At 41.0% G+C, this 26,398-nt stretch overlaps 1 long non-coding RNA gene across 1 annotated transcript in view; it reads left to right on the forward strand.

Moving 5' to 3' along the window:
* The window catches only part of LOC310760365, a 41,145-nt gene that overhangs the window by 1,951 nt on the left and 12,796 nt on the right, over nucleotides 1–26,398 (forward strand). The window contains exon 2 of the long non-coding RNA XR_014546929.1: nucleotides 3,356–3,436. This is a non-coding gene — a long non-coding RNA (uncharacterized lncRNA). The remainder of the gene's footprint in view (nucleotides 1–3,355; nucleotides 3,437–26,398) is intronic.

Raw genomic sequence — 26,398 nt, forward strand, 5'->3', positions numbered from 1 at the left:
ACCCGCTTAGCCCTTATTACATCAATTCTCTCAAATGCTATGCAGAATAGTGTTCGCTGCTGATTTCTAGCAAAACGTATGGTTAAAGCTACTATCCTATTGACATATAATTGTCATCATCAAAAAGCAATGGCAGAAAATGAGAAGACAGAAAGAATAGGAGTATGTGCAAGAGATTTTTGAACTATCCAAAAGGCGAGAGGAGAGAACAAGAGGGGTCACCAGAATAAATGAACATCTTTTCTGCCCCAGGAATTGTGGGGCAGCTCTCTGGAAACTTTTGACCAGCAAGCAGGGATGAAATTTGATTCAGTTTGCATTTACAGGTGAACCTACCTAATCCACACTTCCAGAAACAATATGTGAACCAAGGCACAGCCATTTTTAAAAATTTACACTTCTTCAATTTTGTAGTGAAGTTCTCCATCGAGAAGACCAAGAATAACAGGCAAAATAGTGTTTTTCTAAAGGTCCATGGTGGACTAATAATAATAAATATTCATCATTTGCCAGAATAATAGAACAGTGCATGACCTTTTGTTTCGTGTTTATATTCTTGCATTAAAAAGCCAATTATTTATCCCTAATGTGAAGCCTATTTTCCTTTAGATTAAAGCAGGTTTCACAGCACAATTCTCTGCATGTTCACTCAGAAATAAGGCTGCCGTCCTTACCATGTGTACTCAGAATTTAATGGGCCTTACTTCCAGGGAAGGAATTAGGGATAAGTCCATAACCTTAATTAATATGTTTGACAAAGGGTCATGGATTCAATTTTCAAAGACAACTATAAAAATTATTGAGTCCTACCCATATTGCATTTTAAACCAAGTTACTATTTAAAAATGAATTAAAACACAATCGATATAAAAACAAACAAACCACTAATTAAATTTTAAAATCTGATTTAATGGAAACCTTTTAATTAATAATAAGTAAGTCCCTTTTTATCCACCCTGACCTCAAGACAAGAACATGGCATAGCATGAAGTTTGTTGTTTTTCCATATTACATACCATGACTAATATTTCTGTAGGAACTTGGTACTCATTAAAACCAAGAGTTATTATTTCTGGCATCTGTCAAATCTCTTAAAATATTTAAATATTTTTTTAACAAATATTTGTCTGTAGTGATCTTCAGGCCCACTCACAATTGTCCTCAGTATTCTTGGACCCTGCATGCAAAAACCTAACCTTCGTATGTTTGTTCAATGAAATCCTACTCAGGGAAGGCATTTTTCCTCAATTCAGGGAAGTCAGCAACTCAGCTGGCAGAAAAGACCAAGCAAAATACATGTCACTCCAAGATGCACAGAAAGAGCTCAAGAATACCACTAAGTTCACTTTGCATTACAGTCATCATATTCTGTCACATCCACCTCTGTTAATTTAATTTAAGGAAATGTTGAAAGGGGCACTCCAGGGCTTGGGAGAAAAGCAACACTAAAGCATAGGTCTTGTGAATTCAGCTGAGGGGCCAGAGGATGATACAGACTTCCCTCTCTCGGCTGTATAGTTACATGCAGCCCCTTCCCCTGGTATAGCCACAGAAAGCACTACCAACATTGCTGGTGGTTGGGGACATAGCAGCTCCTGAAGGAGCGTCTCCACTCCCATCGTTCGGCCCGGACACTGAGGTCCAGTGCAAAGAGCCTTCTGACGGTTCCCTCACTGCAAGAAGCAAAGTTACAGGGAACCAGGCCTTCTCCGTAGTGGCACCCGCCCTGTGGAAAGCCCTCCCATCAGATGTCAAGGAAAGGAACAACCATCTGACTTTTAGAACATATCTGAAGGCAGCCCTGTTTAGGGGAGTTTTTTAATGACTGATGTCTTAATGTATTTTTATTCTCCCGTTGGAAGCTGCCCAGAGTGGCTGGGGAAACCCAGCCAGATGGGTAGGGTATAAGTAATAAATTGTTGTTGTTGTTGTTGTTGTTGTTGTTATAGTATACAGATTGGCGGTCGCTTTGGACCCGCCAGAGCAAACAAACAAACATTACCTGGATGTGCACCTGGATCAAGATGAAGAGTATGTTAGCCTTTGAGTTAGTATATTTTATCTCCCATTGAAATCAATGGGAGGAGGAAACCAAGGAGCTGTTTTCCTCAACTTCTGCCCTGGCTGGCACAAGCCTGGCAGGGCTTAGGAAGTCATGGTTCCTTCCACCGTCATCCAACATACGATTGCTTGACCTGACTTGCTTTATACCAGGTTAAACTACTTGTTCAGCCAGCCCAGTACCAGTTACCGTAATAGCTAGCAGCTCTGCAATATCTCCAGTGGAAGTCTTTCCCTCCCAAGCCCTGCGACCCAATTCTTTTAACTTGAGATGCCAGCATGTGCTTTTGTGCATGTTTAGGATTGCAGTCTAAAACAATTAATTTAACCTAGCACAATCAATTATACAGCAAAATAAAGCAAAACAGCATGTAGCAGAATAAAAACCAATGGCACAGCAGCAAAGCATGAATAGCAGGAGAAAGGCTCAGTTTTTTTAAAAAAAATGCATAGCATTCTGTTTGTTTCATCTGGATGAAAGAAAACTGGATATTTATGGAGGCTTTGAAATGCCATTTCCAAATATACTAGCAGAGCATTTTGGAAACAAATAGACACGCATAGAGAAGGCAGCAAATCCACTAATCCTGAATAAAATTCCCAGGGAACCATCTTTTACCCAAAGATTCTTCCCCTTGCAACCAACTATTTCCTCCCACCCCCCTCCATCTCTCCCTCTCTCCCTGGATGTTTCCAGATTGCCACTATTTTGTGAGTGAGATTCAATTGCATGCCAGCAAATTCAGGTTGTGCACTTAAAGTGGATTTGGGGTCTTGCACAACAAACTCACTTCCGAAAATGAGATTGGACATTTTGTGATAAGGAAAGTGACAGAAAGATCTACTGGAAAGTGTGGGAAACAATTGATGCAACATGGTATATTCTCCCTGCAAAAAACTCAGAATAAATTCTCAGTGAATATTGGATGTCATATAACTTCTTGCAAACTAATCAGAATGAATGACTAATTAAACAGGTCATCCGGAAGAGACCTTTCTCTCGGCTGTCTAACCTTCTAACTTCTCTGCAAAACAAACTCCAAACTATTTCCATTTGTTTTCTGTCCTTCATACCACATTTCAGAAGACAAGAACTGAGAAAGTTTCCAAGGAGTGCCTGGAAAAATAGCTCCAGCATTCTGAATATGTTCCCTCGGTTGGGGAGGCGGGTGGTCAACTTATGTTTTAAATGCCCTTAGGTCTACCACACCTTTCCAGCACTACTGTTATATGTTGCTCAGATGAAAAAAAATCATCCCTTCCCCCCACATTTACTCCTTTGCCGAACATCTAGAAAGAAGCCTGAAGCCTGGATCTTGCAAAGATGCATTACCCCCAACATGTGAGTGGCAGAGCTCCCTGGAGAAAAGGATAAGTAAACTTGCATTATTTGATCTCCCAAACGTTAAGCTTAGCAACTGCTTTGTCGCAGATAAAGTTATTCCGCCTGCATTCTCTTGATGAATAATTCAGGAGGGACTGGGAGTACCAGAACTATAGTCCTTGCCAATTATGGATGCTAAGTTACATAAGACAAAAAGCATGGTGCTCTTTGCTGTAAACAACTATTCTTTTCGTAAGCTTTCCCGAATGCTTCCTTCTTCCTCCCCATCCCCTTCGCCCCTGTAAAATGGGCCTGTAAAAATAAATCAGTCTCATTCAAAGCCCTTGAGTAGGCTGGCTTGGAACAGTGTGGCAAGTTATTCAAGGACAGAATGGTGACATCCCATCCAGGGGGAACAGTTGGGCGCTATTTCCAAAAGGTTCTTCCCTTTTTTACGAGGCTGGGTTTGCCAGCAGCTGCACAGCAGTGACCCCTTATGGAAAAGTTGCTTGTGTCGTTAGGTTTCGCTCCCTCTTTTCTCTCTCACACACTCACTTTCTTTGATAATTTACTGTTCACTTGGCTGTGTTACATGGTTTATAAGAAGTCCCCCCCCCTCTCCAACATGCACATCCCAGTCTACAGGTTGCAGTAAGAAATCCTGTTTTATCTTGTCATAAAATAAATACCGGTACTTGCTGGTAGTCAGCAGCAGAGCTACACAGAAGGACTCGACAATAGAGCACCGCAGAATTGCAGTCCTGCTGCCTGGAGGAACAGGGTTCTACTCTCGCAAGCCTGTCTCTCAGGAATGTCAAGAATGAATTCATAATCTACAGGCCTGAGAAACTATCAGAACCATAAGGCAGGCCTGCATAATTGTTCTCCATCAAACCAATCACAGTCCATCTGCTGTAAATGGTGTGCCATCCACCCCACTGACCAAAGGCTCAAAAAAACCTTGAGAACTACTGAGCAATATATATCACCACTTTCGCTAATGGGGCCTCCTGCTGCCACTACACAATTTCTGTTCTCATCCTGAAGCAAAGTTCTTAACCCGAGGTAATATTTCTGGGTTAGCAAAGTCTGTAACCTGAAGCGTATGTAACCCAAGTTACCACTGTACCTGGTAATCAAGCCTTACTGGAAATTGCAGTCAAAAACCAGAGAGCTTGTGGTCTTCCAGATGGTGTTCAACTCCAATAGGCCCCAGCAGGCATGGACAGTGGTCAGAGGTGATGCGATGTGTTGTCTAGCAACATCTGCTGGGGTATAGGCTCTCCATCCCTTCTATACAGCTTAGTCTGTTCTCCCACCACTACTGTGTGGAAGCTGACTACTGTTATTCAGCAGTGATGGAAATACATTCAGTTCAGGCCCGGTGATGTTTCAGAGCTGAACTCCAATATGTCTTGCTACAGTTTAAGACCTGGCTGGATGGGTTACTGTGATGACTGCTCAGATATGCTCCAAAAATTCTAGGCCACATTTAGACACTCTTGTGCATTAGAGTGGTTTCACCTGTGCACTTTCTCTGCCCACAGTGACTTTCTGGTAGCTTGTTTTTCTAGGCATGGTCCTCTAGTACTCAAGACTTATATCTCCATATGTCAGCTGCTATGGGTGAACATCACTCTCCTTCACAAGGGATGGGAAGAAATGCATCTGGACACATGGGAAGGGCCCATTGAAGTCATCATTCTGTGAGGAATAAGAAACACTTCACAAATTGCTTTTTGAACAAATTTAAACCAACCAGTATGTTTTTCATTTTATTTCTGACATGATCATCAGATATAATCATCCCTAAAGGACCTTTTTTTTTAATGGACTGTAAAATGATCATGCATTTTCACGGGGCATACGCAAGCTACCCACAATGGGATTGACCCCCCCCTCCCCAGTTTCCACACTCTTTTTTCATTTTCAACCTGACTCTTGCTTTCTGCATATATGGGGGTTATAAATAGTGTCCAATCACTTTTAAAGTTTCAAGGGTGGAGCGTCTCTGTGCCATAACTCTAGCCTTCAAAATCCTCTTTTTGGAAGAGAAACCATGACATGGCCTGCTTTTGATTTTTGCGGTTTTTGAGGAGTTGTCATTATTTATATATTAATTTCTAGATTTGGCACTGCATCTGTGAATAAATTTGATTTCCAAGAGTATGGAAGCCAAACATTGTAATTTATTCCGACCGATAATGTCTAATGAAAAGAAACAAATTGATGTCTGAAACATCCTGTAGTGACAAGTCTCATTTTGAATACAGCTGTTCCATTTTTTGCTGCAGTGACATTGCCAGTGCCTTCCAGATTTATTTACTACATTCTTTTGTCCTGAGTGCTTTACCACCAAGTGCATGAGAAGAACAAAAACAACAACATGGCACTTGATGTGATGCTCTAAACAACATGTTCCTGCCTCTTACTTCTGCAAGGCTTCTGAAGAAGGATCAAATGGCATCTTGAAGCCGAGTGTGGTATATACTGGCTTAGAACATGAGTTGAGAAGAATCTGATTCAAATCTCTGCTCAGTCGTGCTCTCAGAAGACGGTCCTAGACAAGTTACTATCGCTTGATTTTAGCCAAAAGGCTGAGAAGCAATGGCAAGCTACTATCTCTGTGACATGGGTATCATAATACCAAGAAATCCCAATGTTTCTCTCTCAGTGTTGTTTTGAAGGTAACGTTGAATGAAATGGTTTGGGGAATGCACTGCATGAGAACACTTGCTGTTTCTCATCTTGTAAATCAGGGATAGGAAATTTTTGGCCTTATTCCATGATATACGAGCATGTTGCCTTGCCCAGTTCATGATGCCGTGCCCGCAGGTCTGAACTTTTTTCTGAACCAAACTTGCAAGAATTCAACAAAAGGCGCTAAATGTTGGGACCCTATGAGGACAAATGTAAGTTCCAAAGGCCAAGGAGTATCAGCATCCAACTGCCTTGATCCTATCTGTTGCCATTCTCCATTGGGCCATGGTAGGAGCCCTTCCAATTGTGCTGCAGCTGGGAGAAGGAAAAGCCCCACACACCATGGCCAGGCTGCAATCTCAGCTCCCCTATGATCACAGAGGTAACGCCCATTTTGTCCTAATGTACTTACTAGTCCAACTGATTTAACTGGCTTCATTATTCCCTCACGTTGCTTCCCAAAAATTTTTTATAGATCTGAAGTCATGAGCCAAAGTGTAATCACTGATTAGAGATGACAAATACATGATTTAGGACCTGTTCTGACAGTCTTCCACAAATTTTATTTTATTTTTATTTTTTATTTGCTGGAGAGTAAATGCAGAAAGGGGAGACAACTACATTTCTTGTCAACACAGAGAAGCAGAAAAATGGTTTTGTTTTCAAAAACTCGGAAAGAGGTACAATGAGTCATTAAACATTACTCAAAGGAGATTAAGGACAAATAACAAAAGTAAATCCCTACTTCTACAGCTGAATACTAATCTAGTACCATGGGAAGAAAGTAAGCATCAGCTTGTTTCTGGCTTTAGTACAAGCAAGCCCAAGTTCATGTCCCATTGTATTTTATGGGCTGTAGCTCAGTGGTAGAGCATCTCCTTTGTGGGCAGAAGGTCCCAGGTTCTATCCCCGGAATACTAGGTGGTCTTTGAAACCCTGAAGAGCTACAGCCAGTCAGCGCTGTAGACAATGCTGAGCTAGTAGGACCGGTGGTTTGATTTGACTAAGACAGCTCCCCATGTTTTCAGGATTACAACTTCTTAAAGTCTCAATGAAGGGAGGTGGTCTTTACATTCATCATAATGTGGCTATTGAAAAGCAGTTCAGAGGAAATTTATAATCCCATTGCTACACTCAACAGGAAAAAACTATGATGATGATAATTTATTAGATGATGAAGATGAAGATGATGATAATTTATTACTTATACCCCACCCATCTGGCTGGGCCTCCCCAGCCACTCTGGGCGTTTCCAACAGAATATTAAAACATGATAAAACATGAAACATTAAAAACTTCCCTAAACAAGGCTGCCTTCAGGTGTCTTCTAAAAGTCAGATAGTTGTTTATTTCCTTGACATCTGAAGGGAGGATGTTCTACAGGTCAGACGTCACCACCAAGAAGGCCCTCTGCCTGGTTCCCTGTAACCTCACTTCTCATGGTGAGGGAACCGCCAGAAGGCCCTTGGCGCTGGACCTCAGTTTCCAGGCTGGACGATAGGGGTGGAGATGCTCCTTCAGGTATACTAGTCCGAGGCTGTTTACAGCTTTAAAGGTTAGCACCAACACTTTGAATTGTGCTTGGAAACGTACTGGGAGCCAATGAAGATATTTCATTGAGCAAAGCATGCTAGCGAGAAACTTTAATCAACATTGAAAAGAACATTTGCTTTCATGAGTCTTTCTTGTGAATATACATTATATATATTATTTATTAAATTTATATCCCCCTTCATCCCACAGGCATGGAACATCCATAGAAAAGTAACACTAAAAGGGCACTAGCATGGAGGCAACCCTTTGGTCATTATCTATGATAGTGTGTGATAAACTCCTGCAATTTAAATTTACCAAAAAGTAGGGGTGGCTGAATCTGACAGTTTTGGATTCTCTATTTCTTGTTTTTCCAATTCCCTATGTTTCCACATCAGTTTGAAAATTTTGTAAAATACGTCCTCCTGAAAATTCATCAGAATTCTGGCACAAATTTCTCTTCTTATACACATTTTTATAAGCACTTTTGCTTAATATACACATTTTGGCAAAGCAATTTCCCCATACAACTTGCATTTTTGGTGTGCTTTTTCACTAACACATTCATTTCTATGCACAGTTTACCCTGCATTTCTGTACACATCTCCTGGCTAGAGAACTGCATTGCAAAATTCAGAGATGTGTGAATTTTCAAGGGTGGCTGTGTTTTCATTTGTGTGTTTTAGAAAGTAAGAACTATATAGATAGGTTCATATTTAAATGCTCACTGAATCTCATTTGTCCCCCATCCCTACCAAAATGTAACTTTTTTCTCAATTATACACCGCGGAAGAAAACCAGAACACAGAAACTAAATGGGAAGGAATTCAGTGACTAAAGAACAATTTAAAGTGAGATAGGAGCATTTTTTAACCATGTGGATTTCATTACAAGTGATCAAAGTATGACATGGAATACAGAGAAAGGAAATAAACCCACATGGGCCTTTGATTGATTAAATGCGACCTAAATCTAGCAGTTTGACTGCTTTTAATAGTTAAAGATTTATATGGACACAGTTAAGTTTTTAAAATCAATCAGGTTGGTTTTTGTTCTTTGAGCAGTGCTATGACAAGCTCTCCATATAAGCAGCAGATGCAGCTAGACGAAGAACTGTTCACAAGCCCGTTAAGGCTGAAGTCCTATACAATTACCTGGAATAAGTGCCCTTGAACTTAATGGGGTTTACTTCTGTCTGGACATGTCTAGGATTGCAATGTTAGTAGCCTTGCTGCATTAAACAATACATGGACTTCTTGCTGGAGAATAGTTATACATGAGAATAGGTATTTAGAGTCTCTTGTTTTTAACAAGACCTCTATTACCGAACCCTGGCCTACAGTTATGTGAAAAGCGCCATATAATAAATGCTCAGAAATTGCATGTTCTGCAGATTACAAAGTGGTAATTACATCTGAAGTCACCCAAAGGCACAGGCAGTGATTAGTGGGAGACCAGAAATTTTGAATCACCAGATTTCACTTTAGGAAGAACCACTTAATTACCTGACTCTTACGTGGTCCGTGAATACCATATAATTACTAGCACTTTAGTAGAACCCTACTGAAAGGATAAGCTTGTTGTGTGAGATGGGAGCTCTTCAAATGCATTTGATCTTTTAATGGCTATGTATTGAAATCCATGGGAAGCAGTTCCCACTATTAATTCCTCAAGGAGCCAGAGCAAGCCTAGATTTCATCAGCTTTAATTTTAAGAATTGTCTATTTGGGAAGGCAGAAAATCACGAAAGACCAAAATTGTGCCTGTATCAGCTGTGCTAGTGAGGACGAAAGTTCATACAATACATTTCCAACTATTTTTACAGAGGGAAACTTTTTTTAAAAAAAAATACTAATTTGAGGAATTAGTACAATTACTAATTTTTCGCACATAGAAGCAACGTACTCATAAAAATGGATTTTTAATTATTTCTGCGATTTTACATGTACACATGAATCTAGATGGAATAAGAATATTTTAAAACATTCCCTAACACCTAACTATACTCTATCCATAATGGCCTATATATAAGTGGCATTTTATGTCTTTAAAAAACTGTAGTTTCTTAATAGCCTTAGTTTTTAAATATCACAGTGTATTTATCTGGGTTCAGAGATAACTGTGATTGAATCTCTGTAAGTAGTAAATGAGCTCCACAGCCCTAAAGCCCTGCTACCTCCTCCTTAAAGCCTGGCCTTGGGAAGAAGGCAGGGGGGATCTAGGACCCTGTCAGAGCCCTCATGCCTCCTTCCGGAAACCAGGCAAGCACTTACAGGGCTTTGAGAAGGCACCCTCCTCAGCAGCACCCCCAGTGCTCTGCTCACAGTGCCCCAAACCATCCCTGGCTGCAGTCTGTACTGTATAAGGGCTATTTCATGCTGGCCGGAAAGCTGTCTGTGGACAAACGCTGACTTCCTTGGCCTGAAAGCGAGATGAGCGCCGCACCCCATAGTCGCCTTTGACTGGACTTAACTGTCCTTTACCTTACCTTTTTTACCTTATTTCTATATAAGGGTTTGAGCCCCACCATTGCAATAGTATCGTTATTCCCACAAGCCTATAATTATTTCCACAACAGCATTGTACTCTGCTGGCAAAGCTGGGCAGTATTTTCTCAGCAAGCAAATGTAACTCAAGTCTAGGATTGCTCTGACATAGTGTTACTTTGCCATTACGTGTTCCACACACACACACACAAAATCATTTTCAATACCCATACAGTGTTTCAGAACTAACCTTCTGAGGATAGCATGGGTCTTTTATTTGAACTTAGTTATTAATTCCTTTTCACAACTTCCACATCATTTTTTTCCTTCAACAGAAACATTGTAAAAGAGGTAGATGGAAATGGACATGTTTTACAGCATACAAGATTTGCATCACTCAACCACTAAGTGCTAAACGATTGCTTCATAGGGGGGGGGGGAATAGACTAGGAACGCTTTGGGATGCTGTTAATCTGGTAAGAAACTAGTGACAGTCACTTTCAGGAGTTGATGGAGGGTAGCCCTGGAACATAGAATCTATAGGAATCTGCCTTATATTGAGGTGCTCTTTACTTCAACCTGGTCTCCTCCATGTGTTTTGGTCTACAACTTCTGCCATTCCTAACCACTGACCTTCCTTGGTGGAGATGATGAAAATTGCCCTCTAGAACTTCTAGAGGGCACCATGTTGGAGAAGGTTGGCTTGCTCCGACAGGTACTTGATGTACTGAGTCTCAAATGGTGGCCTTTCCAAGATCAACTACCTGAGATCCTCTGAGCTGAAGATGTCAGGGATCTTTGTGTGCAAAGCATATGCTCAGCCACTGAGTTACTCTCCTGAATTTGCCCTATTTTAAGACAGACCAATAGCCAGAACTACTGATCCCTCCTCACAAATTCTCTTTATCTTTGATCAAATGCTCTTTTTGTCGGAATGGACAAAATGTGACCTCTGGGCTTCTCCAATGTAGCTAAAACTAGAACGGGTCAAAATACTGCTGCATAAATTTACAGCTATCCTTCTGAGCAAATTCCATCCTCCAGCTGTAGAAAGAAGAATTTTACAACAGGAAGTGGAAAGATATTTTCATTCCAGCCAGAATATGAAGAAAAAGGTGGTGGTGAAGGCAGACTGGATTCTTTGTCTACGTAATGAAGAGGCCCATGCAAGTAATACTTAAAGTGGATGCAGGGATTAATTTGAACCAGAACAGACCAGAACCATCAAGTAATAATAAAGATGGAGTTCTTTGAAGAGTATTTTGCCTTTGAGGCCAAGTAACCTCAGTCAGCCAACACAAAGTATCCAATATTCCAGGTGTGGGGAACATTTTGCCCTCCAGAAGTCAGTGAACTACAACTCCCATCATCTCTGATCACTGACGATGTTTGCTGAGACAGATGAGAGTTGTAATACAGCAACATCTGGCAGGGGGCATATACCAGCAATGTTCTATAACATAATTTTATGGAAGGGGAGGTGTCAAAATCAAAGGTTGTCATTCAGACACTTAGGATGCTGCCTTGCCTTATAGCCCAGTACTGTCTACTGAGTGACAGTGGTTTTCTCCAGGATTTTAGATTGAGGTTGTTCCTTTCTCTACTTGGAGATTCCAGAGATTGAAGCTGGGACTCTGTCCCTGAGATATGATTCTTCATCTTTTCATTTTAGAAATTTAGCACTCTTGTCATGCTCCCTGTTACAGTCATACTTAATTCCTTTTACAGTCGTACCTTGGAAGTCAAACGGAATCTGTTCCAGAAGTCCGTTCGACTTCCAAAATGTTCAGAAACCAAAGCACAGCTTCTGATTGGCTGCAGGAAGCTCCTGCAGCCAATCAGAAGCCGCAGAAGCTGTGTCAGGCGTTTGGCTTCCAAAAATAGTTCACAGACCGGAACAGAGACTTCCAGGTTTGCGGCATTCGGGAACCAAAACGCTCAAGAACTAAGCTGTTCGAAAACCAAGGTATTACTGTATTTGTAAACACTCCTCAATATAACACAGTTTTCAGAATTATTTGTGCTGCAGTCTAAAACCTTACTGGAAGTGTGTAGAGGGGAATAGAGAAAAGGGTTTTCTGACAGTTATTTGTCTCCCGATACGAAACCTGTATGCAAACCAGACCTATGACGTAAACTTTGTGGAATGGGATGTTTGCTTTTTCAGTCTTGATGGTGATATCATTTGCAACTCATTTAATCAAAAAGATGCAGATGGAAGATGGGGTTCACTCTTTTTTTTAATCCTGGTTTCTTGCTATTTTGTTTCCCTTTTTTACATTTTGTGTGCTATTAAAAAATAACATAGGAAATTGCATTAAATGAGAGGAAATTGAATTAAGCAAGAGGAAATCAAATTAAGCAAACCTGCTCCACTAATGCTAGGCTCTTGACTTAAACCAGGCTTGGGATTCAAAATGTCTGAGGCACCCTTGACATAAGCAGGGTATTAAGGACCCAGAACCATGGCAGCTGAAGAAAAAATTAACTGATTTCCCTAACTAGTTACTACTTCTTCTCTACTTTATTCAGACCAGCTTAAAAGTGCCTGTAAGTGTTGCATCTCACATTCAGAGAAAGCGGTGGGAAGAGAAGTGGTTGTGCAAATAGCAAATCTGAGTTTTGCACTTTCATATGATGTTTGGAACAGAAACTTGCAGCATATTTCCACTTAGAAGAGGTACTTTTTCTCTCTCTCCATATTACCCAGAATTCACCCAAACACCCACTTTTTGCTAAAGCAGTTTAGACAGCTCAGTTGGTTAGACCAGTGGTTTTCAACCAGTGTGCCATGGCACCCTGGGATGCCTTGAATGATAGTTAGGAGTGCCTCAGGCAACACTGGCCTCTGTCCCTCTTTCCTTCCCTCCCTCCTCTGATGCCTTCTCACATCTCTGCCTCCCAAAGGCTTACACAGCTGTTTGTTGCTGGCTGCAATCTCCCCAGGTAAATGGTGCCTCTGGGGCTGACCAGGGGGTGATAGTTGCCAGGAGCTGAGGTGGCTCAGAGACCAGGGGTGACTGCGGCAGCTGCCTGGAGGGCTCCCAAAGAGAGGGGAGAGGAGAGGAGGCTGAGGGAACACTCCATAAGGGAGGGTGTTTGAAAAAGGGTGAGAGGTTGCCAGCTTTGCAGGCAAGGGATGACAAAACTGGGCTCCTGAGTCCCACAGGGATACCACAGAAATAATGTAGTTGATCAGTGGAGCCATGGATTCAAAAAGGTTGAAAACCTCTGGGTTAGATGCTTAATTTGACATTCCTATTTAATCTACTGATATGGAGTATGTTAGGCAGCAACAAAGCACTGTAGGTAAAGGTAAAGGGACCCCTGACCATTAGGTCCAGTCGTGGCCGACTCTGGGGTTGTGGCGCTCATCTCGCTTTATTGGTCAAGGGAGCCGGCATACAGCTTCCGGGTCATGTGGCCAGCATGACTAAGCCACTTCTGGTGAACCAGAGCAGCACACGGAAACGCCGTTTACCTTCCCACCGGAGTAATACCTATTTATCTACTTGCACTTTGATGTGCTTTCAAACTGCTAGATTGGCAGGAGCAGGGACCAAGCAATGGGAGCTCACCCCATTGTGGGGATTCGAACCACCGACCTTCTGATTGGCAAGCCCTAGGCTCTGTGGTTTAACCCACAGCACCACCCGCGTCCCATATGGAGTATGTTAGGCAGCAACAAAGCAATATAGCAGTCTTTAATTGAAATTTAGGAAGTAGGTACTTCAAGTTGTTCTGTAAGCTTTGATTGGTTTGAACATAGGAGGCTTTATATTGAAATTCAATACATGGAATTGGGATCAAATCAATGATAGCCTACAGACCGATATGGAGCACCTGTTCAGAAGTTATTTGAAAGGAGTCTATTCCCATGCAAGATTCCATTGGACTGCAACCATAGTTGACTAATTGCTGGCGTGAATTTTTATCACTGGGGCTGAAGGCACTGTTGCTTTTAAAAAGTTGTTTGAATTCAGGTACATTGCTGAAATATCAAAGGAGACCCAATGTCTTTTTGGCCACTATTGCTCTGTGTCAGTGCAGTTCCTGGTGGGTATTTTTATTCAGATATTTGTGCACTGGTATACTGTACAGTTTTCTTTTTCCTTTTCTCGATGGAAACACAATCACAAGACCATCTCTCCACTCCCTACCATTGCCATGCCCATTTGGACCACACAGGCCCTTCCGCCGAGTGCAACTTCTAGCCCAGCTGCCCAGACTTGGGCTACCGTGGGATGCTGTCTAGTTTTAATGTGCTGGGGCAACACAGCTGTCAAGCACTACAAAATATTTGTAGATCTAGAAATGCAAAAGAAAAATATTGGTCTTTGCCTCTGAAACATGTGGATATCTTAATGGAGTTCTGTATCTCTTGTCTTTTATTAAAATAACTTTAAAACAATTGTATTTGATTACCACTGGGATTTGGATAATTGCATCATTTAATAACTAAACTTTACTAGCATATTGCCGCTAGTGTGAGGTTGTTGGGTTTTTTTACTTTTTAGAGCTAAAAACAGCTGGAAAACTGTTTTTCAAATGTTTTTCTAGCATTTTGTTTCTGTGTTTTGTGTGTGTCTGAGAGAGAGAGAGAGAGAGAGAGAGAGAGAGAGAGAGAGAGAATTTGATTTTTAGCAGCTGAAAGAGAGACAGGCCATTATCAGACTGGCCATGGTGTGCAAATTCATTTGCTGGCTCCCTTCATTGCTCTCAACAGCAGAAGTATGGTTCTAATCAGGGGCAAGATCTCTGAACTCTACCTTTGTGATTTCAATTAAGGGAAGACATTTTTTTAAAAGAAAAAGGAAAAAACCCACAAATGTAAACAAAACCACAAAAAAATCTGTTGAATAATACCATTTTTCTCCAAATGATTTTTCCACTTCTGCTGCCAAAGCAAACACATGGTACATGTTAGGCAGTCGGGTCTACATCAATTCATCAGTTGAATGAACTGCACCAGTTCAACTGCCAAACCTGTTACACTAAATCCCACTGTTTTTAAAGCCTAACTCCAAACATCCTTTTAGCCTTGCAGAGAATTCAGAGTACTGCTTACACATACTGTATTTCTAAAATTTCAAAGAGAATTTCTCTCTCTTGCAAAATATCTTTACAAAATATTCCTCTAAGCTGGAAAATAAAGCTGAGCTGCAGAGACAGTACAATTAAAAAAGAAAAGCTTTTTCAGCGATTCCGAGAAATGTCTTTCCTTCTGAGCAATTTTTCAGCATTCCTTGCTTACATGTTTGCTTATTCATTCACCCTGCCCTCGGTTGCCCTTAGTGGGATCATCGCATAGCTAAACCTGGTTCTATGTAGCAAAGTGACATCATCCCAATTACTGTGTGATCTCCAATTGGATAGGGAGACTCATGTGACTAACAAGGGAGTAGGAAGCAGCTGCCACAATGGAAACAAATGGCAGTTCCTAATAAGATTCTGAAAGTGAATAGTCACATAGTCAAATGTTTGGGAGAAGATTTCTAGTTTCTATCTGAGAGCATATGCCTGTTGCAGCGCCAACTGAAACTCAAGGAGCTTAAGGGTGGAATTCAATTATGAACACCCCATCAGCATAAGTGTTGCAGCTTGTCAGGTGGACCAATCCCAACTTCACCTCCCCTGTTTCCCTCCTCTCTAAAGCCCTGTTCTGTGGGCTGCCCAAATGCCCCTCCCTGAGCCAATTTTGGGGGGCACCATGGGAGGAGAGGGGGGGAAGGCCAATTGCTCAAGGGGAAGCACTGATGTGCCTCATTAAGGGAATCCCTCCCTCAGCTATTTATAGATCTAGCATGGGATGAGGAACTGAGATAGTTAAATCAATCCAAGTGTAACTTTTATATATATATTTATATTTTTATATATAAAAATATATAAATATATATATAAATTTTATTGGTATTTTCCACACAACAACATGAAAGATATCGAAAAATAACAATCCAAGTGTAACTTTTAACTCACAAGTGCAAATTCGGTGAGTCAGTTTCCACACTACACCACATTACCATGGTTCAGATCCAGCAAAGAAGTTAGTTAACTTCATTGCTAACTTGTCTCGTTGGTTTCTATGGGACCCAAATTCAACCAACTAAGTGCACGTCAAGCCCCTTATGTTTAGAAAAGGCTCATGTCAGCAAAAATAGCTACAGTCGTAGCTCGGCTCCCGAACGCCTTGGGAGTCAAACGTTTCCGCTCCCGAATGATCAAAAACTGGAAGTGAGTGTTCCGGTTTTTGGACGTTCTTTCAGAAGCCAAATGTCTGACGGGGCTCCCGAGGCTTCTGATTGGCTGCAGAAGCCGCCCTTTGGAAGTCAACCGTTTTGGAAGTTGAACGGACTTCCAGAACAGATTCTGTTCAACTTTCGAGGTATGACTGTACAACTAACACTAATGGTAGTGTACCTGAATAGGGTAGTCTATACATTCCTTTTCTCTTTACTCCCCCCCCCCCAGATGGACTTTCCAGCTCCCATATTTGCTGTTCTAAAGATCATTTCTGTCTCTGGAACCAAGTAAATGGAGGGTTACCAGGGTTTTACTTCTCCCAACAATCTTCACGTTGACTGAATGTTCATGCCTTCATTCCAATGTAGGCGAACATTAAAGGCTATGCAAGGATCACCTGTACCCAACAAAGGTTATATGCTCCCTTTACACATCTGGAAATTTGGGTCAATGCAGTGTATAGTGAAGCAGTAGTATTAGCATATACGTTGTATGCATTAAGTCTCAGAATGATTCCAAACCCATCCAGGCAGCCCTCTGAGACCCTGGAGAGTCACTGCCAGTCAGCACAGACAATTCTGAGCTAGAAAGACCAATGATCTGATTTGACAGAAAGCAACTTCTGATGTTCCTCAGCAAGTCTGTTTCCAAACTCATCCTTATACATTAGAGCAGACACAGTGAACTACCAAACTACAGGTCAGATGTGGCCAGCTGAGCCTCTAATCAAGCCCTGAGCTTCCCCTTCTCAGCCCTCTCTGTGAACCATAATTACACTACATCAATTGAGGCCGCTAAGCCTAAACTCATGCAGGAGTCTATTTGGGGGTGGGGGTGCATCTGGGAAGTAATATCTGCCTTCCCCTCTCAATAAAAAGAAAACCTGACCCAAATTTAGGCATGTTCACTCTCATGTTAACAGTACAAAACAGAGCAGAGACCATCCTATAGTGTACACTGTGATTTTGCCCATTGTTGAACTGGGTCTTTGTACGAATGGGAAATTCATGTAGGATTTGTGTGTGGGATTAAAATACTTGTTATACATTTTCCATGGGAGACATGGATGGCAAAAGAGGGTTAAAAGGTCCTAGTGTTTTCTGGTTTGATCATGAATAAGGTTTCAACACTGACACTTTCTTGTAGAAAGAGTAGCTGCCAGTTTAATCTGGCTTCTCAGAATTCTTTTTTACCTGTTGTTATGGATTTGAACATGCCAAAACTCTGCAAAACATCCTAGGAGTTTTCTTCTCCCATCATGTTGGGTGGTCTATTTTATTCGAATAACTATCAGATGGTGCCCATTTTGGGGGAGGGGGGAATTCCTTACATTTCGGCATGCACCCTTGGCTATGTTGTTTATACTTTTTGTTGCTTAATTTGACCACAAAAGAAATTCCTTGCTGGTACATGACAAAGTGAATTATCGATACAAATGTTCAGTTAGGCATTCAGGATCAGATATAAAAGCAACAATGCACAAGGGAAACCACAATATAAATTTGACATGATTTGGCAGATAATAAAACATGTCTGGAGAAGAACATATCTGAAAATTCAAGCAAACAGTTTGCAGCTTCATAATTAGCCTTAATAAGTCCCTCGTTCTTTCCTATTAGCAAACCATGTAATAATTGAAGTTGCTTTCTGCTTTTAAAAATGGAGCCCACTCTTTTTCTTTTCAATTATTCATAATTCACTATATCATATAGTTCAGACGTGGGTACTTCATCTCCTAAATGCTTCAGGGTTAAGGCTTTTCATCTTCGATGGTCAGCAACATAAATCACAAAGCAAGCTTTGTATTTGATAAGAAACCTGCTGCTGCCAGAAGGAACATGAATTTGGTATGTTCCAGCACAGACACTCATATTCTTAAACAATTAGGGACAGATGACTCTGTAAATTTTGGTTCTCTAACTCTCTCATTTTTTCCCAATTTTAAACACAGTCCTCCATATTTCCACAGTGATTTGTTTTGTTTGGGGGAAAAAACCCACATGAAAAATTATCAGCAATTTTGTGCCAATTTCTCATAATAAATTTTGTCAGCAATTTTGTACAGTTTTGTCTAATATACATATTTTTGCAGAAATTCTCCCTATTATTCTTTTCCTTTTCATTAATATAGCCTCATTCCTCCACTAATATATGCATTTTGTACATATTTGTTTGGAGAACTGCATCACAAAATTCAAAGAAGTGAATTTTGAAGGAGAGCTGTTTTTCAGTTCATGTGTTGGTTCAAGAAGTGCAAATTACACAGTTTCTCGTGGATATGCAAAGAAAATCAAATTTCTCCTCCAACCCTAAACAGTAAGCTATTTGAGCTTTCATACCAAGCCTAGCTAAAACCATGAATAAAGAACAATCAATGTAATCCCAGGACAAATGGAAATTTAAACGAGCCTTAAAAACATTAAGAAGCATATTCAATTAATGTGAAATACCCAGGACTGGAAAGCTCTGGAGCAGATTTGGGGGTGAGGGCAAAGAAAGAGGAAAGGAAACAGAAGTCCTGTTCTGTGTTGGATACAACTCTAAGACTACAGTTTTTTTCCATTAATAATGTACTAAGAGAAATTAAGGCATTGGACATGTAACAAAGCTGTTTGTCATGGAGAAATAAAACAAAAGCCAGTAAAATATGTAAATGACTTGCACAAAAATACTGAAATAATTACTAGGTTTCTGAATAATTCCAGGACAACTGATTTCCAGGCACACAGTTTAGAACAGTGTTGAAAATGGATTTGTTGTGGCAAGGTAACTGACTACTTCAATCCACTTGCAAACCTTTGATTATGCAAACCTCTGCACTTGAATCGCTCCTGCAAAATGCAGACAGTCTGTAGGTGCCCTTGGGAGGTGTTCAAACTAACCCGTTTGAGAAAAACTACATTTTTTCACTTTAATCTGGAATCATTCAGGCTGGTCCTCAACATGCTGTTTTCAATCTACACTGATTCTGAATCCTGCCATCCACAAGGGTGGGTGTGATTACTTGGTATACATTTGAAAAACTTCCACTAAAGTTATCCATTTTCCCCCCTTCCTGCACATGTCCCTGTTGAAGAAGGATGTGGTGTCTGCAATCTCGGTGGAACGCAAGATGGTGATGAGAAGGTTGTATCTCCTTTGAGCTCTGCAGTCTGCAGTTTGTTTTTAGTTAGCTTTTAGTCTCTACTCATTAGCCAGATCAGTTTTTATATAGTTAATCATATTCCAATACTTCTTGGGTGGTTTTGAAACCTTCAAGAACTATTAGTGAAGTCAAACAACTCTGTGAGCAAGCAGAAGATATGCTCTTCCAACTTGGAGAAGACGAGCAACGTCAAGCATTAAGCCAACACTTAATTATCTCTCTTGGCCAGGAGAACCCAAGAGGACTTGAAGAGGACTTGAAAACAAGAGTTATGGCGCTTACCAGAATCTTGATATAAGCCCACCCATGTTGAATTGGGCAGTTGTGGATACGCCCCCCCCCACCATTGTTAAGACTATCTATATCTCTTTTCAAATGGAAACACTGCAAGATAATGCAGAATCAATCTGTAATAAACTTTTTGTTTTGCAATGACACCAGTTTCTCAAGAAGTGTTTTTCAGGTGCTAATAATATGGGATAGATCTAGATTGTGCATGTACTAAATAGAAGTAACAAGTGCGCAGTCTCCATTAATTCTAGAATAAAATATTGTGTGTGCAACTTTAGTCCAGCAACATCTGAAGTGCCACAGATCTCCTGCCCTTCTTATGAGAGAGATATAGGTCATGAATCTACTCAGATTGTTTCTACATACCATGAAATACAAAAGGAGACTTTTGTTGCAAACTTTTCAGCTGGAGAGTTCTTTTATTTAAAAAATCCACTTACACCTTTATTTTCTTTACGTGATTATAGCTCTGCCCTTCATTTATAGGAAAGTTTCCTTAAAGGATTTCTAATACTTCACATTGGTAGCCCACATTTTCCTGCTTTTTATCTCTCAGAGGAGGAACAAGCCAGCTCCAACATAGTAAATGAAACCAGATCACTATTTATTAACACCGTTCAGCTGAGACCACTTTGATGCCTGAAAATCAAATCCTTTGTGGTGCCCGACTCTTTTCACATTAATTGAGAATGACTGTTTGGCTTTTGTGTTCCTCTTTAGAGCATAGTAATAAAACACGTTTTTATTGAAGACAGTGTGTCTCAAACTTTATGAAATCTCGACCCTCTTCCAAACTACTTTGATCTCTTCCCACTCCTTTTCAACCCCATCATGTAAACCTGACTGGTCCCTATATCACATGGGCAAAGAATCATCTTCAATCTGAGGGCCAATCCAATCGGTGCATGCCCCATGACTACCTGCTAAAATCCTGTAACTTCCTGTTTCATAAATGTTTTTCTCCCACTTTTGCTGCAGTATAGAGCAAGAGTGTTAGAAGCATCGCAGAACAACTAAGCAAGTAGAATGATGTGTGGCTGGTCCAGTATAAATTTACAATGAAAGCATTGTTATTGGGTCAGTAGCATTTTCCAGAATACACTTGCAAAAAAAAAACCACATCAGTCTATAGGGACCCTGAAAAGTGCCAAAGCTACAGCCTCTCTTAGGGGAGCACAATCAGTTTGGTTGCACTGGGTGCAGAGCGTCAGGGGCACTACAGGGGGTGTTGCAACTATTATATAGAATTGAGGGAAAGAGGTGGGGGCACAAAATTTTGGCATTGCACAGGGCACCACAGAAATTTGAGACCCCAAGGTCCACCACTGTCTCCACTCCGCTCTTTTCCCCAATTGGCTTTTACATATACATTCTCCCTCCATGCCATGTATGATCCACTGCATTCTTCACACCAATAAAACACAAAAAAATTGTTGGTCAGGCAAAAATGGGGATAGTGCTCCTGCTTCAGTGCTTCAAATTGTTGCTTAGAAGAGCAAATTTTAGCAGCTGTAGCTTGTCATGATGACATTCCCTCTTCTACACAACTATTAAAAATGCAGAAGCCCTGCCCTCCATTGTCATCTGGCCGCCATATGCAAAACAGCTCGCTCACTCCTTAGGCATTCCACACACTTTGGTTTGACAAACACTGATTTAAATAATTTGCTATAGGTCTGTGTAACTGAGCAAACTTCTCACAGCGATTGGTCAGTCCCTAATCAACTCACCCAACACATACTCACCAATGTATCAAGTTTGTCTCTCATGCTGCCCTGTGTGGGATCCAGGACATATTGAGTGAAAGCATGGTCCTCAGAACTGTGAGGCATCTTCTTGAGTTCGTGCACTCTTTTGCTGCATTCCTCAGTCTCTCACTGAGGGAACTGTAGGCATCCTTAATCAAGTTTCCCAAGAGAACCACAAAAACTTCAAAACATATGAATAGCCGTGCTTTGTTGAGACCAAAGGCCTATTCAGTTCAGCTTTCTATTCCGATAGGGTCCAACAGAATCATGAGAACACTCCCCACCCCCACCCTCCGAAAAATCAGGACATGAACACAATAACACTCTCCCATAGTTTAGACTTAGTCTTCCTAAGGCAGTGTAGAGAAACCTGTGGTCCTCCATTGGTCATGCTGGCTGTGACTGATGGACATGGAGTCCAACATTACCTATCCGAAGGTGTTCATGGAAGGCCACACCAGTGCTAACCAAAGCCCCTTTCTTTGAGTTTTTATAAAGCTACATAGCTATGACTATCCTGGTAGCCCCAATTCCAAGGGCTTGTTTACATGTAACTACTAAAAGCTGCCAAGGATCAGCAACTTTTGGGGGCCCATTCTTCCATTTCCCAGCTGGAGAAATCTAGCACACGCTGCAACCTCTGCTACAGACTACAATTGAATCCTTCTCTCAAGTTGAATTTCAGTGGAGGGCACCAAGGAAGGATGGATGCATCTGCACTCATGGCTACCAAATTGTCAACCCCTGAGCTATGATGATCTCAATTTGAAGAGCAAGACAAGGATAATACTGTTCAGCAAATTGCCAAACTACCCCCTTTTCTCATTTCCGACACATAGACTGCATGGAACATCCATGTGGTATCCTCTCTTTTAAGAACCCCCAGTATATTAAGCATGTAATTCTGAAATGAATGTTTAAAAAACACTAATTCAAACCATGGAAATCAGCTGTAAATGTTCTAAATATCAAAGCAAGACAAATCATGCTTTCATAGCTTTAATTTTTGAATGCTCTGAACACATTTGTAATTCATTTTTATATTATTACTTTCTCTAGTGTGTATTTTTAATTTGTTTGTCTTGCAGCTAACTATTTTTCCACTGTTGTTTCCCACTGCTTCATCTCTTTGCCAAATTCATAATGGTCCTGGAACCTTGCTGGTTTGTTTCGGACAATACAAGGGAGCCAGTGTTTCTATCTGCATCCAAACATTACTTTTTTATTTTTTAAAAAAAGAGAGGTGCCATTAGTTCAAGACAAATTACAACTCAGCAACATAATTCAGCCAATCTTTCTGCAAAAGCACCCATTTACATGAGACATCACTTGAACCGGTTTGCACAATTTATTTTTCACACTAGTTTAATAGTATATCATCCATCATGTGCCACCCTATGGACATTAAAACAAAGGACTAGACATTTCATATATTTCAGACAGCTACATTGCTCACTTTTGGGGCAGTTGTACTCTGCAGTGGCAAGTAGTGACATTCCCCCCCCCCCCACTTGCTATGGGCATGATTCATCATGCTATGCCCTTGCGAAAACTTTGTTTTTGTGGTGTTTTGATTGTTTGCTGGGAAGATCAATTATTTTATCATAAAAAACTCTGAAGTTCACATAAGTCAGGCAGATGTGCAGCGCTGAATACTTGCAATTATTGTTGTTACAGAAAGGACCAGTTCAAATGAGGTGGCTTCATAAGCGCTGTTTTATGAAGTCGGGAATAAGCATTGGGCTACACCCTCCCTCCCCAGATTCAGAATAGAGATTCTGGTTTGTTTAAAACAAGCATTCTTTGGTAAGTCTGTATGGGGAAGTCTAGTTTAAAGTTGGTTTACTAACCAGGGTATGAAGCCTGAATGAGATCAAGTGAACAAATTAAGCAAACTAGGATTTCCATTCCCAAACGTGGCCTGCAGTCCCAACTTTATGTCCAAACCAGCCCAGTGCTTTTTAGCAATAAAAATGTTCTGTCTCAATTATGGAACCCTGCCCTGTCTGTAGGTCCTTTGTGGTGACCATGATACCTTATTCAGTATGTCTAAAAGAAAAGTGGAATACAGCAGCTTTCATATAAATATTTGTCAGAAAGGGATGGAAGGACTGTCAGTTTTGGTTCTTCCAGTTCTCCACATTTCCTCAGCAATTTGTGATCTTTTAATATTTCTAATAAAAAATATTTGAGCATTTTAGTGCAAATTTCTCCTTACAAACACATTTTTGTATGCAGTCTTGACCAAGGCACACCTTTTGTGAACAATTTCTCCTAATGGTGTGTTTTATTATGTCATTTGCACCAATATATTCATTATTTATGCACACATTCCCCCCAAATATGTGCATTTTTGTAAACATCATTTGGTTGAAGAACTGCGTAGCAAAATTCAGGTGTGTGAATTTCAGAAGTTGGTTATTTCCCTCTTTCTAATATTGTTTCAGAAAGTGTGAATTTCTCCCCAATCCGTACTATTGGCATATCAGTTAGAAACACTGGATTACAATCCCTGAACAAAATCCATAAAGAATAGCCACTTCATTGACCCATGAACATCACTGTCAGTATTCTGTCCCTATTTCTGACTTTTGGTGATCCTAACTCTAAGTTAGGATGCGGGTGGTGCTGTGGGTTACACCACAGAGCCTAGGGCTTGCTGATCAGAAGGTTGGCGGTTCGAATCCCTGAGACGGGGTGAGCTCCCATTGTTCGGTCCCTGCTCCTGCCAACCTAGCAGTTAGAAAGCATGAAGTGCAAGTAGATAAATAGGTAGCGCTCCGGCGGGAAGGTAAATGGCATTTCCATGCGCTGCTCTGGTTCGCCAGAAGTGGCTTAGTCATGCTGGCCACATGACCTGGAAGCTGTACGCCAGCTCCCTTGGCCAGTAAAGTGAGATGAGCGCCGCAACCCCAGAGTCATCCGCAACTGGACCTAACGGTCAGGGGTCCCTTTGCCTTCAACTCTAAGTTTGCTGGTGTGAATAGCCAATGTCTATACTGAATATATTGGCTAAATCAATGTCAGAATGTAGCAGCTGGAGTCAATATGGAGATGGAAGCTGGCCAACAAAGCTGGCCCACCCATGAGGTAAGGTGAGGTGACCGCCTCTGGCAGCAGAATTCACCAGGGGCAGCAGATCCCAATGTCAATCTTTCTCCCCACTTTGCTCCTGATGTCTTCCCTCACCCCTTTTCCCTGCTGGGCAGGGGATGCCATTTAGGGATTCGCCTCTGATACCAGAATGCCTTTGTCCGGGCTGCTGATCAAGCTGGTGATATTTCAGCAGGGATCCTGACCTTGACATGTGGAATGTTACATACACAGGTTCCTATTTTCACCTGTGAAATAGTGGTGGGGTAGGCAGTTGCCATCATCTGTGAACTTCATCATGTGAGATTTGTGGGCTTTGCAGGTTCAGAGATCAAGTAGCCAATGACACAGATGATTTAGTCTATGCAGAAAAAGTGGAAAATATTGCACAGTCCTTACTGAACTCCTGTTCTTAAATGACTGCCCAAACCTATGCATCTCCACTCAGAGGCAAGTGCCACTGAGTTGATGTTCCCCATCACTACAGCAAAAGTGGCGGTGGGACCATCCATAATAAATCTGAATAGATTCTTATTTTCCATGGCCACTAAAACATTCCAGGCTTCAACTGCCCGTGCCAAAAGCTTTGTTTGAGAACAATCTAATACAATAAAAGGTTAACATTATTGTAAACACTTTGGGTTGGGTGGGAGTGCAACTTCTATTAAGCCATTTGAGAAGGACAAACTGTACTTCGCTCAAGGAATGCCAAGGGCAGAGCCAAAGCTTTATTTATATTGTTATATTACACAACATGAATGGAATTGTAGGGTGGAGGCAAAAGGCTTCAAACAGCACCTGATCTGTTCCTAGACTGGGCAAGGCTCACTGTACCTGAAGGTCATGGAAGTTGTTGATCTATTCTGGTGCATAAGGGTTGAAATGAAAGCAGGTACTTAGGTTTCAAAGATCTAAACATGGTTAGTGATTTCACTTGTTATTCTTTCCAGTGTCAAAGGCTCGGGACAAATAAGTCACATTGATTCCAATGGGAGAGCTCTATGTGCATGCACAATTCACCTACTGAAATTATAGGGAGCTAAATTTGCTTAATAATGATGGGATTGTGGTCTGTATTTATAATGCTGGTACACAGTCACAAAAATAAGCTCATAAAAGACCTATTAAAGTACCCTATTTTAGTAAGTTTTAGAGGCATATGGTAAAGCTTTTATAGAAGAACATTTACTTAAATATTTCCCCAAAGGACAGAGATGTTTAACATGCACTGCCATTATGAGAAATTTCATTTACAGTCATGCAGGTAATTGTGTTTTAAGGTTAGCCAGGATCTGCATGAATGTTGCTTGTAGCTGTCTCTGAACCTTTTATTGCCCACACATTCATTTCATTTCTAGCCAATTCTATAGGGTACAACTAGCAATACCAACCAGGTCACGCTTGCCAAACTCACTGTGAAAGTACCTCAGAAAAGTTTGATGATGGCAATTTCATGATACTATGCAGTAAACAGTAGACTTAAATGTGTTAATTTTTATCAATAGCCCTTAACACTGAAGAAGTAAAGCAATAAATTTGCTTGTACTGTATAGTGATTGCCCCTGGAAAGGTAGGGGAGCCTAACCTAGATCAATTCATCACTAAACAAAAATGTACCCAAAATTGCTGCCCAGCTACAAATGTCAGGGAGTTCCTAAGAGTTGTGCAGGCCTTTCCTAGATGGTAGCAACTTATTTGTTATGGTGATCAATAAAGTTTATGCCCTGGGTGTATTTTATTGAGCCAGACACAGAATTCTGCTTATTATTTTGGACAG

This window comes from Podarcis filfolensis, assembly GCF_964270895.1.
Source record: "Podarcis filfolensis genome assembly, chromosome: 3".
Lineage (NCBI taxonomy): Eukaryota > Metazoa > Chordata > Lepidosauria > Squamata > Lacertidae > Podarcis > Podarcis filfolensis.